Source organism: Phoca vitulina, unplaced genomic scaffold (genome assembly GCF_004348235.1).
Source record: "Phoca vitulina isolate PV1807 unplaced genomic scaffold, GSC_HSeal_1.0 scaffold104, whole genome shotgun sequence".
In the NCBI taxonomy this organism is placed as follows: domain Eukaryota; kingdom Metazoa; phylum Chordata; class Mammalia; order Carnivora; family Phocidae; genus Phoca; species Phoca vitulina.
Window position 1 is genome coordinate 1105858 of NW_022589807.1, and position 13443 is coordinate 1119300.

Consider the following 13443-nt stretch of genomic DNA (forward strand, 5'->3'; position numbering starts at 1 on the left):
CACCTGGGTGGCTCAGTCATTAAACATCTGCCTTCGGCTCGGGTCATGATCCTGGGATCAAGCCCCGCATCGGGCTCCCTGCTCAGCGGGAAGCCTGCTTCTCCCTCTCCCACTCCCCCCTGCTTGTGTTCCCTCTCTCACTGTGTCTCTCTCTGTCAAATAAATAAATAAAATCTTTAAAAAATAATAATAAATAAATAAGTAAATAGTACCTATAACTGGAACATGGTAAAAGATACAATATAAAAAGACCTAAATTGAGGGGTGCCTGGGTGACACAACTGGTTAAGAGTCCAACTCTTGGTTTGGCTCAGAGTCATGATTTCAGGGTCATAAGCTTGAGCTCTGCACTCAGTGCAGAGTCTACTTCGATTTCTCTCTCCCTCTGCATCTTCCCTGCCCCCCCTGTAAAATAAATAAGTAAATCTTAAAAAAAAAAAAAGATGTAATTTGTGACATCAATAACCTAAGGTGTGGCAAGGAAGCAGTACAAATATAAGGTTTTTGTGTGATCAAATCTAAGTTGCTATTAAAATAGACTGCTATGACTAGTTGATATTATATGTAAGCCCAGTGACAACCACAAAAAATGTCCAAACAAGATACACAAAAGAAAATGAGAAAGCAATCAAAATATCTCATTCAAAAATCAGCAGAACGCACAAAAGCAGAGAGCAAGAGAGGATAATGAGTCAAGAAAAGCTGTAAGTGGAAAAGAGAGAAAAGTCAAGGCAATAAAGCAAAGATACTCTTTCATCTAATGGTGCTGAAACAATGGTGCATTGGACATCCACATGCAAAAAAAGTTAATCTAGACATGGACTTTACACCTTTCAGAAAAAATCAACTCAAGTTGGATCACAGACCCAAATGCAAAGTGCAAAACCGCAGAAGTCTAGAGGATAACATAGGCGAAAACGTCGATGGCTTTGGGTATGGTGAGGACTTTTAGATAGAACACCAAAGACATAATCCATAAAAGAAAGAACTGATAAGCTGCACTTCATTAAAATGCAAATCTTCAGAGGGGCCCCTGGCTGCAGGAAGTGGAGGCCGCCTGGGCATGGCACTCCGCACGGGGGAACATGAGTTCGGCAACAGGGGCTCCACAGGGCTTGCCCTGCAGGTGAGGAAGAAACCGTGATGGAAACTGATGCCTTTTATAAGAATGAAATATTTGATCTGGCAGAAAAGTACAAAATGGACCACAAGAGGAGAGGAATTGCTTTAATCTTAAATCATGAGAGGTTCTTCTGGCACTTAACGTTGCCAGAAAGGCGGGGCACCAGCGCAGACAGAGGCAATCTTATGCGCAGGTTTTCAGACCTAGGATTTGAAGTGAAATGCTTTAATGATCTTAAAGCAGAACTACTGCTCAAAATTCAGTAGGCATCAACCTCTAGCCACATAGATGCCGACTGCTTTTTATGTGTTTTCCTGAGTCATGGTGAAGGCGATCACATTTACGCATATGATGCCAAAACTGAAATTCAGACACTGACTGGCTTGTTCAAAGGAGACAAATGTCAGACCCTAGTTGGAAAACCCAAGATATGTATTATTCAGGCATGTTGAGGAGACCAGCACCATGTGCCAGTCATTCCTTTGGATATAGTGAATCATCAGACAGACAAGCTGGATGCCAACATAACTGAGGTGGATGCAGCCTCAGTGCACACCTACCTGCTGAAGCGGACTCTCTCATGTGTTACTGTGTTGCAGAAGGTTGTTATTCTCATCGGGAAACTGTGAATGGCTCATGGAACATTCAAGATTTGTCTGAGACGCTGGGAAAATTCGGCTCCTCCTTAGAGTGCACAGAACTCCTCACTCAGGTGAACAGGAAAGTTTCTCAGTGCCCAGTGGACTTTTTCAAAGACTTGAATGCAACTGGAAAGAAGCAGGTTCCCTCATTTGCCTCAATGCTAACTAAAAAACTGCATTTCTTTCCAAAATCTAAATGGTATGAACTATTTTGTTTTATGTATCTATATTCAAAACAGATTTTTCATCTTCTTATATAAGTAAATATCACTAGGTTGAAATTTATGATATAGCAATTTAAAATGTCTTAAAGGTTTAATGAGAACTTTAAAAAATAGTTTTGGTATTAGATGTGGTAAAATGGTTTGATGTATGTGAAATGAAATCCTCAGGGAATTACCATAAATAAAAACCCACAAGGGGTGCCTGGGTGGCTCAGTCGGTTAAGTGTCTGCTTTTGGCTCAGGTCATGATCCCGGAGTCCCAGGATTGAGCCCCACGTCAGGGTCCCTGCTCAGCGGGAAGTCTGCTTCTCCCTCTGCCCCTTACCCTGCTCGTGCTCTCATGCTCTCTCTCTCTCAAATAAATAAGTAAAATCTGAAAAAAAAATCCACAAGCATTGGTAACATTGGATTTTTATAGTAAATCGCAAGGTTACTAAAAAAAAAAAAAATGCAAATCTTCTGCTCTGAAAGACAAAGGCAAGAAAATGAGAAGACAAGACATAGACTTGTAAAGAATATTGACAAAGGACATGTGTGATAACAGAATGCTGTCCAAACACACAAAGGACACTTAAAACTCAACAATGAGAAAACAACACTATTTTTAAAAAATGGCCCAAAGAAGATACTGAGATGTCAAGCAAATGAAAAGATATGTCATCAGGGAAATGCAAATTAAAACAACAAGGTATCACTATGCATCTATGAGAATGGCAAAAATCCAACACAGTGACAACCTGAAATGTTGATGAAGATGTAGAGCAACGAGAACCGTCATTCATGGATAGTGAGATTGAAAAATGATACAGCCACTTTGGAAGACAGTTTGGAGTTTCTCATGAAGCTAAATATAAAGCTCTTACCATACAATCCAGCAATTGCACCTTCTGGATATTTACCCAAATTGGCTGAAAACATACATTCACATAAACCTGCACAAAGATAATTTTTCATAATTGGTTAAGACTTGGAAGCAACCAAGATATTCTAGTGGGTGCATTTACATATAAATTGTGGTAAATCTAGATAATGGAATGTTAATCAGCATATGTACCAACAAAAACATGAGTATTCATGCCATGAAAACACATGGAAGAAATCAATACACATTACTATGTGAAAGTAGCCAATCTAAAAAGGCTACATACTGTTTGATTCCAACTGTAAGACATTCTGTCTGCATGGGTCTGGGGGAGCAGAGATGAGTAACCGGGGCACAGGGGACTTTAAGGACAGTGAAGATACTCTATATGATACCATAACGATGGGTACATGTCTTTATGTGTTTGTCCAAACACACAGAACACACAAACATCAAGAGGAACTCTAAGGCAAATTATGGATTTGGGTGATTATGGTGTGTCAATGTGTGGCTATCAATCATAATAAACAATTCTGTGGAGAATGCTGATAATGGATGGCATAGGCTATGCATTATGTGAGGGCAAGGGATATAAGGGAAATCTCTGTACGTTCTCTCAATATTGCTGTGAACCTAAAATTCATTTTTAAAAACATACAATCTTAATTTTTAAAAGTACAAGACAAACACAAAACAAAGAGACAATAGCAACAGTCCTTCCCTATCAATAGTCATTTAAATACAGATGGATTAAACGCCCTAATCAAATGAAAGAGTGGCAAATGTGTAAACAAAAGAAAGCAAAACACAGCAAAACAACGCCCACTGTCCAAGTTCCAGAAGAGACTTACTTTAGATTTAACTCAGTAAGACTAAAATTGATCATATTTATATCAGGAATAATATTCTTTTAAGCAAAATACATCCAAAGAGAACATTATATAATGATAAAATGGTCAACGTACATAGCTATCTAAGTCTAAATATATCTACATCAAATATCAGAATGTACAAATGTAAGAAGCCAACACAGACAAACTAGAGGGAAAAGAGAGAGTAAAACAATAATAATACAGGATTTCAATACCCTACTTTGAATAATGAATAGAACATCTACAGAGAAGGTTCAAGAGGAAACAATGAGTTGAACAATACTATGGACTGGAACCTGGAAAAGATGGCGGAGGAGTAGGGGACCCTATTCCAACCAGTCCCCAGAATTGAGCTGGATATCTACCAGACCACTCTGAACACCCATGAAATCAACCTGAGATGTAAGAAGACAGATCTGGATCTCCACAAAGAGAATATTGCAGGCGGTTGGTTTCGAGGTATGAAGCAGGGCACCCTGACCCCACCTGCAGATATTGGAGGATAAAGGGAAGGGGAAGGGAGCCAACCCCTCGGGATCCTACACCGCCGGTGAGCAATCGCCTCCCATGCTGGGGACCGGGCACAGACTCACAGACTGGTAGTGATGGAGAAAGGACTTCAGGGCAGCCCCCTGGACTGAAACCTGCAGCGGCGGGGCCGCACAAGCGAACTGGTGGTGGCTGGCAGTTTTAGAAGCACAAATGGCAGAGACGAGCTCCGACCTGGAGGAGAGGACTAGGAGTGCTGCTGAGGCGTGCACAACCCAGGACGCTGCAGTTTATAGCAGCACAGACAGAAATGGAGATAGTGTGGCCTGGAGAGCTCACTGAAGAACAGACTGCCATCTCTCTGTTCTGAGGCAAAGGGCTGGAAACAATCTCTTCCGCTCTGACTCTTGGAAGAGACACAGAAAGCCACCAGGGAAAGCCACCAGAGAACAAAAGCCTCAAAAAACCGCTTTTCACTGAGCCCATCCCCCGCAACAGGGGGAGGGCAACTCTGCCCAAACAGGGTTGCCTGAGTAACAGTGCGGCAGGTCCCTCCCCCAGAAGACAGGCTGCGAGAACAAGAGGCCAGCAACCCTAAGGTCCCTATAAAACAGGTGCATCTTGCTTGGGTTGTGGTCAATAATTTGGACTCTATACATTCCCTCAACCACCCCTCAACAAAATGACTATGAGAGAGAACCCCCAAAATAGGAAAGACTCAGAGATTATGACCTTATGCCACAGATTTATAAACGGATACAGATATAAACAAGACGTCAGAGAGGGAATTCACGGTAGCAATTGTGAAGAGAGTAGCTAGAATGGAGAAATCGATTAATGGCAACATAGAGTCTCTAAGGGCAGAAATGAAAGCTGAATTGGCAGAACTTTAAAATGATATCAATGAGATCCAGTCTAATCTAGGTAATCTAACAGCTAGGGTAAGTGAGGCAGAAGAATGGACTAGTGATCTAGAAGACCAATTAATAGACAAAAAGGAAAAAGTGGAGGCCAGGGAAAAACAACTCAAAGTCCATGAAAATAGAATCAGAGAGGGGCGCCTGGGTGGCTCAGTTGGTTGAACGACTGCCTTCGGCTCAGGTCATGATCCTGGAGTCCGGGGATCGAGTCCCGCATCAGGCTCCCTGCTTGGCAGAGAGTCTGCTTCTCCCTCTGACCCTACCCCATCTCATGCTATCTGTCTCTCATTTTCTCTCTCAAATAAATAAATAAAATCTTAAAAAAAAAAAAAATAGAATGAGAGAAATAAGTGACACCATGAAATGTGCCAATGTCAGAATTACTGGGATCCCTGAGGGGGTGGAGACAGAGAGAGGACTAGAAGATATATTTCAGCAAATCATAGCTGAGAACTTCCCTAATCTGGGGAATGAAACAAACATTCGTGTCCTAGAGGCAGAGAGGACCCCTCCCAAGATCAAGGAAAACAGGCCAATGCCCCAGCATGTAATAGTAAAACTCGCAAATCTTAGAACCAAGGAAACCATCTTAAGGGCAGTTAGGGGGAAGAGATTCCTTACGTACAGAGGGAGGAACATCAGAATAACGTCAGACCTATCCACAGAGACCTGGCAAGCCAGAAAGGCCTGGCAAGACATATTCAGGGTACTAAATGAGAAGAACATGCAGCCAAGAATACTTTATCCAGCAAGGCTGTCATTTAGAATGAATGGAGAGATGCAGAGCTTCCAAGCGTGGCAGAAACTGAAAGATTATGTGACCACTAAGCCGGCCCTGCAAAAAATATTAAGAGGGGTTCTATAAAAGGAGAAAGACCCCAAGAGTGATATAAAACAGAAATTTACAGAGACAATCTATAAAAACAAGGTCTTCACAGGCAACATGATGACAATAAATTCATATCTTTCAATAGTCACTCTCAATGTGAATGGCCTAAATGCTCCCATAAAATGGCACAGGGTTGCAGATTGGATAAAAAGACAGGACCCATCCATATGCTGTCTACAAGAGACTCATTTTGAACCTAAAGATACATCCAGACTGAAAGTGAAGGGATGGAGATCCACCTTCCATGCCAACGGACCTCAAAAGAAAGCTGGGGTAGCAATTCTTATATCAGACAAATTAGATTTTATTTATTTATTTTAAAGATTATATTTATTTATTTGACAGAGAGAGGCATAGCGAGAGAGGGAACACAAGCAGGGCAAGTGGGAGAGGGAGAAGCAGGCCTCCCGCTGAGCAGGGAGCCTGATGTGGGGCTCAATCCCAGGACCCTGAGATTATGACCCGAGCCGAAGGCAGACACCTAATGACTGAGCCACCCAGGCGCCCCCAGACAAATTAGATTTTAAACTAAAGACTGTAGTTAGAGACACAGAAGGACACTATATCATTCTCAAAGGGTCTCTCCAACAAGATCTAACAACTGTAAATATCTACGCCCCAAACATGGGAGCAGCCATCTACATAAGCCAATTGCTGACCAAAATAAAGAGTCATATTGATAACAATACATTAATTGTAGGAGACTTCAATACTCCACTCTCAGCAACAGAAAGATCATCTAAGCAGAATATCAACAAAGAAACAAGAGCTTTAAATGACACACTGGACCAGATGGACCTCATAGATATATACAGAACATTCCACCCTAAAACAACAGAATACTCATTCTTCTCGAGCACACATGGAACTTTCTCCAGAATAGACCACTTACTGGGTCACAAATCAGGTCTCAACTGATACCAAAAGACTGAGATTATTCCCTACATATTCTCAGACCATAATGCTTTAAGATTGGAACTCAATCACAAGAAAAACTTTGAAAGAAATTCAAATGCTTCGAAACTAAAGACCACTCTGCTCAAGAATGTTTGGGTCAACCAGGAAATCAAAGAAGAACTTAAACAATTCATGGAAACCAATGAGAACAAAAACATATCAGTCCAAAACCTATGGGATACTGCAGAGGCAGTCCTAAGGGGGAAATACATAGCCATCCAAGCCTCACTCAAAAAGATAGAAAAATCCCGAATTCACCAACTAACTTTACACCTTAAAGAACTACAGAAAAAGCAACAAATGATGCCTAAGCCAAGCATTAGAAGAGAAATAATTAAGATTAGAGCAGAGATCAATGAATTAGAAACCAGAAACACAGTAGATCAGATCAAACTAGAAGCTGGTTCTTTTAAAGAATTAATAAGCTCAATAAACTACTGGCCAGACTTATCCAAAAGAAAAGAAAAGAGAAAGGACCCAAATTAATAAAATTAAAAATGAAAGGGGGGAGATCACGACTAACACCAAGGAAATAGAAACAACTATTAGAAATTAGTATCAACAACTATATGCCAATAAATTGAGCAACCTGGAAGAAATGGATGCCTTCCTGGAAACCAGGAAGAAATTGACAACCTGAATAGGCCAATAACCAGTAATGAGATTGAAGCAGTGAACAAAAACCTCCCAAAAAACGAGAGTCCAGGGCCTGATGGATTCCCTGGGAAATTCTACCAAACATTCAAAGAAGAAATAATACCTATTCTCCTGAAGTTGTTTCAAAAAATAGAAACAGAAGGAAAACTTCCAAACTCACTCTATGAGGCCAGCATTACCTTAATCCCCAAACCAGGCAAAGACCCCATCAAAAAGGAGAATTTCAGACCGATATCCCTGATGAATATGGATTCCAAAATCCTCAACAAAATCCTAGCTAATAGAATCCAACAATACATTAAAAGGATCATCCACCACGACCAAGTGGGATTTATCCCCGGGATGCAAGGGTGGTTCAACATTCACAAATCAATCAATGTGAGAGAACACATTAATAAGAGGAGCGAGAAGAACCATATGGTCCTCTCAATTGATGCAGAAAAAGCAATTGACAAAATACCGCATCCTTTCCTGATTAAAACTCTTCAGAGTATAGGGATAGAGGGAACATTCCTTAAGTTCATAAAATCCATCTATGAAAAACCCACAACGAATATCATCCTCAATGGGGAAAAGCTGGGAGCCTTTCCCTTAAGATCAGGAACATGACAAGGATGCCCACTCTTGCCACTATTGTTCAACATAGTACTAGAAGTCCTAGCAATAGCAATCAGACAACAAAAAGAAATAAAAATTAGCAAATAAGTCAAACTCTCTCTCTTTGCAGATGACATGATACTTTATGTGGAAAATCCAAAAGACTCCACCCCCAAATTGCTAGACCTCATCCAGCAATTCAGTAATGTGGCAGGATACAAAATCAATGCACAGAAATCAGTTGCTTTCTTATACACTAACAATACAACTGTAGAAAGAGAAATTAGAGAAACGTTTCCATGTACAATAGCACCAAAACCCATAAGATACCTCAGAATAAACCTAACCAAAGAGGTAAAGGATCTATACTCTAGGAACTACAACATGCTCATGAAAGAAGTTGAAGAAGACACAAAAAGATGGAAAAACATTCCATGTTCATGGATCAGAAGAATAAACATTGTTAAAATGTTTATGCTACCCAGAGCAATCTATACCTTCAATGCCATCCTGATCAAAATTCCAATGACATTTTTCAAAGTGCTGGAACAAACAATCCTAAAATTGGTATGGAATCAGAAAAGACCCCAAATCGCCAAGGAAATATTGAAGAAGAAAAACAAAGCTAGGGGCACCATGTTGCCTGATTTCAAGCTATATTACAAAGCAGTGATCACCAAGACAGCATGATACTGGCACAAAAACAGACATGTAGACCAATGGAACAGAATAGAGAGCCCAGATATGAACCCTCAACTCTATGGTCAAATAATCTTTGACAAAGCAGGAAAAAATATGCAATAGAAAAAAGTCTCTTCAATAAATGGTGCTGGGAAAATTGGACAGCTATATACAGAAGAATGAAACTCGACCACTCTCTAACAGCATACACAAAGATAAACTCAAAATGGATGAAAGACCTCAATGTGAGACAGGAATCCATCAAAATCCTAGAGGAGAACATAGGCAGTAACCTCTTCGACATCAGCCACAGCAACTTCTTTCAAGATACATCTCCAAAGGCTAGTGAAACAAAAGCAAAAATGAACTTTTGGGACTTCATCAAGATAAAAACCTTCTGCACAGCAAAAGAAACCATCAACAAAACAAAGAGGCAACCCACAGAATGGGAGAAGATATTTGTAAATGACACTACAGATAAAGGGCTGGTATCCAAGATCTATAAAGAACTTTTCAAACTCAACACCCAAAACACAAATAATCAAGTCAAAAAATGGGCAGAAGGCATGAACAGACACTTCTCCGAAGAAGACCTACAAATATCTAACATACACATGAAAAAATGTTCATCATCATTAGCCATCAGGGAAATTCAAATCAAAACCACAGTGAGATACCACCTTACACCAGTTAGAATGGCAAAAATTGACAAGGCAAGAAACAACAAATGTTGGAGAGGTTGTGGAGAAAGGGGAACCCTCTTACACTGTTGGTGGGAATGCAAGTTGGTACAGCCACTTTGGAAAACAGTGTGGAGGTGCCTCAAAAAATTAAAAATAGAGCTGCCCTATTACCCAGCAATTGCACTACTGGGTATTTACCCCAAAGACACAGATGTAGTGAAAAGAAGGGCCACATGCACCCCAAAGTTCATAGCAACAATGTCTGCAATAGCCAAACTGTGGAAAGAGCCAAGATGCCCTTCAACAGATGAATGGATAAAGAAGATGTGGTCCATATATACAATGGAATATTACTCAGCCACCAGAAAGGATGAATACCCAACTTTTACATCAACATGGATGGGACTGGAGGAGATCATGTTAAGTGAAATAAGTCAAGCACAGAAAGTCAATTATCATATGGTTTCACTTATTTGTGGAACATAAGGAATAGCATGGAGGACATTAAGAGAAGGAAGAGAAAAATGAAGGGGGGGAAATCAGAGGGAGAGATGAACCATGAGAGACTATGGACTCTGAGAAACAAACTGAGGGTTTTAGAGGGGAGAGGGTGGGGTGATGGGTTAGCCTGGTGATGGGTATTAAGGAGGGCACATACTGCATGGAGCACTGGGTGTTATACGAAAACAATGAATTGTGGATCACTACATCAAAAACTTATGATGTACTGTATGGTGACTAACATAATAAAATAAAATTTAGAAAAAATACTATGGACCAAGTGGACCTAACAGACACAAATAAATAAAATCATGAATGGAAGAAGAGAGATCACAACCAACACTGAAGAAATACAAACAATTATAAGAACATATTATGAGCAAATATGCCAACAAATTAGGCAATCTGGAAGAAACAGGTGCATTCCTAGAGATGTATAAACTACCAAAACTGAACCAGGAAGAAACAGAGAACCTGAACAGACCCATAACCAGCAAGGAAATTGAAGCAGTAATCAAAAATCTCCCAACAAACAAGAGCCCAGGGCCAGATGGCTCCCCGGGGGAATTCTACCAAACATTTAAAGAACAATTAATACGTATTCTTCTGAAGCTGTTTCAAACAATCGAAATGGAAAGAAAACTTCTAAACTCTTTCTACGAGGGCAGCATTACCTTGATCCCCAAACCAGACAAAGACCCCACCAAAAAGGAGAATTACATACCAATATCCCTGATGAACATGGATGCCAAAATTCTCATGGAGATACTAACCAATAGGATTCAACAGTACATTAAAAGGATTATTCGCCATGACCAAGTGGAATTTATTCCTGGGCTGCAAGGGTGGTTCAACATCCGCAAATCCATCAGTGTGATACACTACATTAACAAAAGAAAAGACAAGAACCGTATGATCCTCTCAATAGCATTTGACAAAGTACAGCATCCTTTCTTGATAAAAACTCTTAACAGTGTAGGGATAGAGGGAAAATACCTCAATATCATTAAAGCCATCTACAAAAAGTCCACAGCAAATATCGTTCTGAGATATTTGTCCCTTAGAGCTTTTCCCCTAAGGTCAGGAACATGACAAGGATGTCCACTCTCACCACTGTTGTTCAACATAGGGCTTGAAGTCCTAGCTTCAGCAATCAGACAACAAAAAGAAATAAAAGGCATCTGAAACAGCAAAGAAGTCAAATTCTCATTCTTTGCAGGTGACGTGATACTCTGTGGAAAACCCAAAAGACTCCACCTCAAAACTGCTAGAACTCATAGGAATTCAGCAAAGTGGCAAGATATAAAATCAATGCACTGAAATCAGTTACATTTCTATGCACTAACAATGAGACAGAAAAAACAGAAATTAAGGAATCGATACCATTTACAATTGCACCAAAAACCATAAGCTACCTAGGAATAAACCTAACCAAAGAGGCAAAGGACCTGTACTCAGAAAACTACAGAACGCTCATGGAAGGGGCGCCTGGGTGCCTCAGTCGTTAAGTGTCTGTCTTTGGCTCAGGTCATGATCCTGGGGTCCTGGGATCAAGCTCCGCATCGGGCTCCCTACTCTGCAGGAAGCCTGCTTCTCCCTCTCCTGCTCCCCCTGCTTGTGTTCCTGCTCTCTCTCTCTCTGTCAAATAAATAAATAAAATCTTAAAAAAAAAAAGAACGCTCATGGAAGAAATTGAGGAAGACACAAAGAAATGGGAAAACGTTCCCTGCTCATGGATTGGAAGAAAAAAATATTGTTAAAATGTCTATGCTACCTAGAGCAATCTACACATTCAGTGCAATCCCTATTAAAATACCATCAACTTTTTTCACAGAGCTGGAACAAATAATCCTAAAATTTGTATGGAACCAGAAAAGACCCTGAATAGCCAGAAGAATGTTGAAAAAGAAAAGCAAAGCTGATGGCATCACAATTCCAGACTTCAAACTCCATTACAAAGCTATAATCATCAAGACAGTATGGTACTGGCACAAAAACAGATATATAGATCAATGGAACAGAATAGAGAACCTAGAATTGGATCCTCAACTCTATGATCAACTAATCTCTGACAAAGCAGGTAAGAATATCCAATGGAAAAAAGACCGTCTTTTCAACAAATGGTGTTGGGAAAATTGGACAGCCACATGCAGAAGAATGAAACTGGACCATTCTCCTACACCATACACAAAAATAGACTCAAAATGGACGAAAGACCTAAATGTGTGACAGGAATCCAACAAAATCCTAGAAGAGAACATAGGCAGCAACCTCTGTGACCTTGGCTGCAGAAACTTCTTGCTAGATACGTCTCCAAAGGCAAGAGAAACAAAGGCAAAATGAACTACTGGGACTTCATCAAGATAAAAAGATTTGCACAGCAAAGAGTCGACAAAATCAAAAGACAACTGACAGAAGAGAAGAAGATATTTGCAAAGGTCTTATCAGATAAAGGGCTAGTATCCCAAATCTATAAAGAACTTATCAAACTCAACACACAAAAACCAAATAATCCAGTCAAGAAATGAGCAAAAGACACGAATAGACATTTCTCCAAAGAAGAAATACAAATGACCAACAGACAGATGAAAAAATGCTCAACATCACTCAGCATCAGGGAAATACAAATCAAAACCACAATGAGGACGCCTGGGTGGCTCAGTCGGTTAAACATCTGCCTTCAGCTCAGGTCATGATCCCAGGGCCCTGGGATCGAGTCCCACATCGGACTCCTCGCTCAGCAGGGATCCTGCTTCTCCCTCTGCCTGTCGCTCCCCCTGCTTGTGCACTCGTGCGGTCCGACAAATAAAATCTTAAAAAAAAAAAAAACCCACAATGAGATACCATCTCACATCGGTCAGAATGGCTAAAATTAAGAAGTCAGGAAACGATAGATGTTGAGAAATGCAGAAGGGGAACCTTCTTACACTGTTGGTGGGAATGCAAACTGGTGCAGCCACTCTGGAAAACAGTGTGGAGGTTCCTCCAAAAGTTGAAAATAGAGCTAACCTATGACCCAGCAATTGCACTACCTTGTATTTACCCCAAGGATACAAATGCAGTGATCCGAAGAGGCACCTGCACCCCAATGTTTATAGCAGCAATGTCCACAATAGCCAAACTCTGAATGAACCCAGATGTCCATCAACAGATGAATGGATAAAGATGATGTGGTACACACACACACACACATACACACAATGGAATACTACTCAGCCATCAAAAAATGAAATCTTGCCATTTGCAATGATGTGGATGGAACTACAGGATATTATGCTAAGCCAAGTTAAGTCAATCAGAGAAAGACATCCTATGATCTCACTCATATGTGGAATTTAAGAAACAAA

General features: G+C 40.4%; 1 pseudogene; it reads left to right on the plus strand.

Moving 5' to 3' along the window:
* The first annotated feature begins 817 nt into the window (after positions 1–817).
* The window catches only part of LOC116627867, a 30340-nt pseudogene continuing 17714 nt past the window's right edge, over positions 818–13443 (plus strand).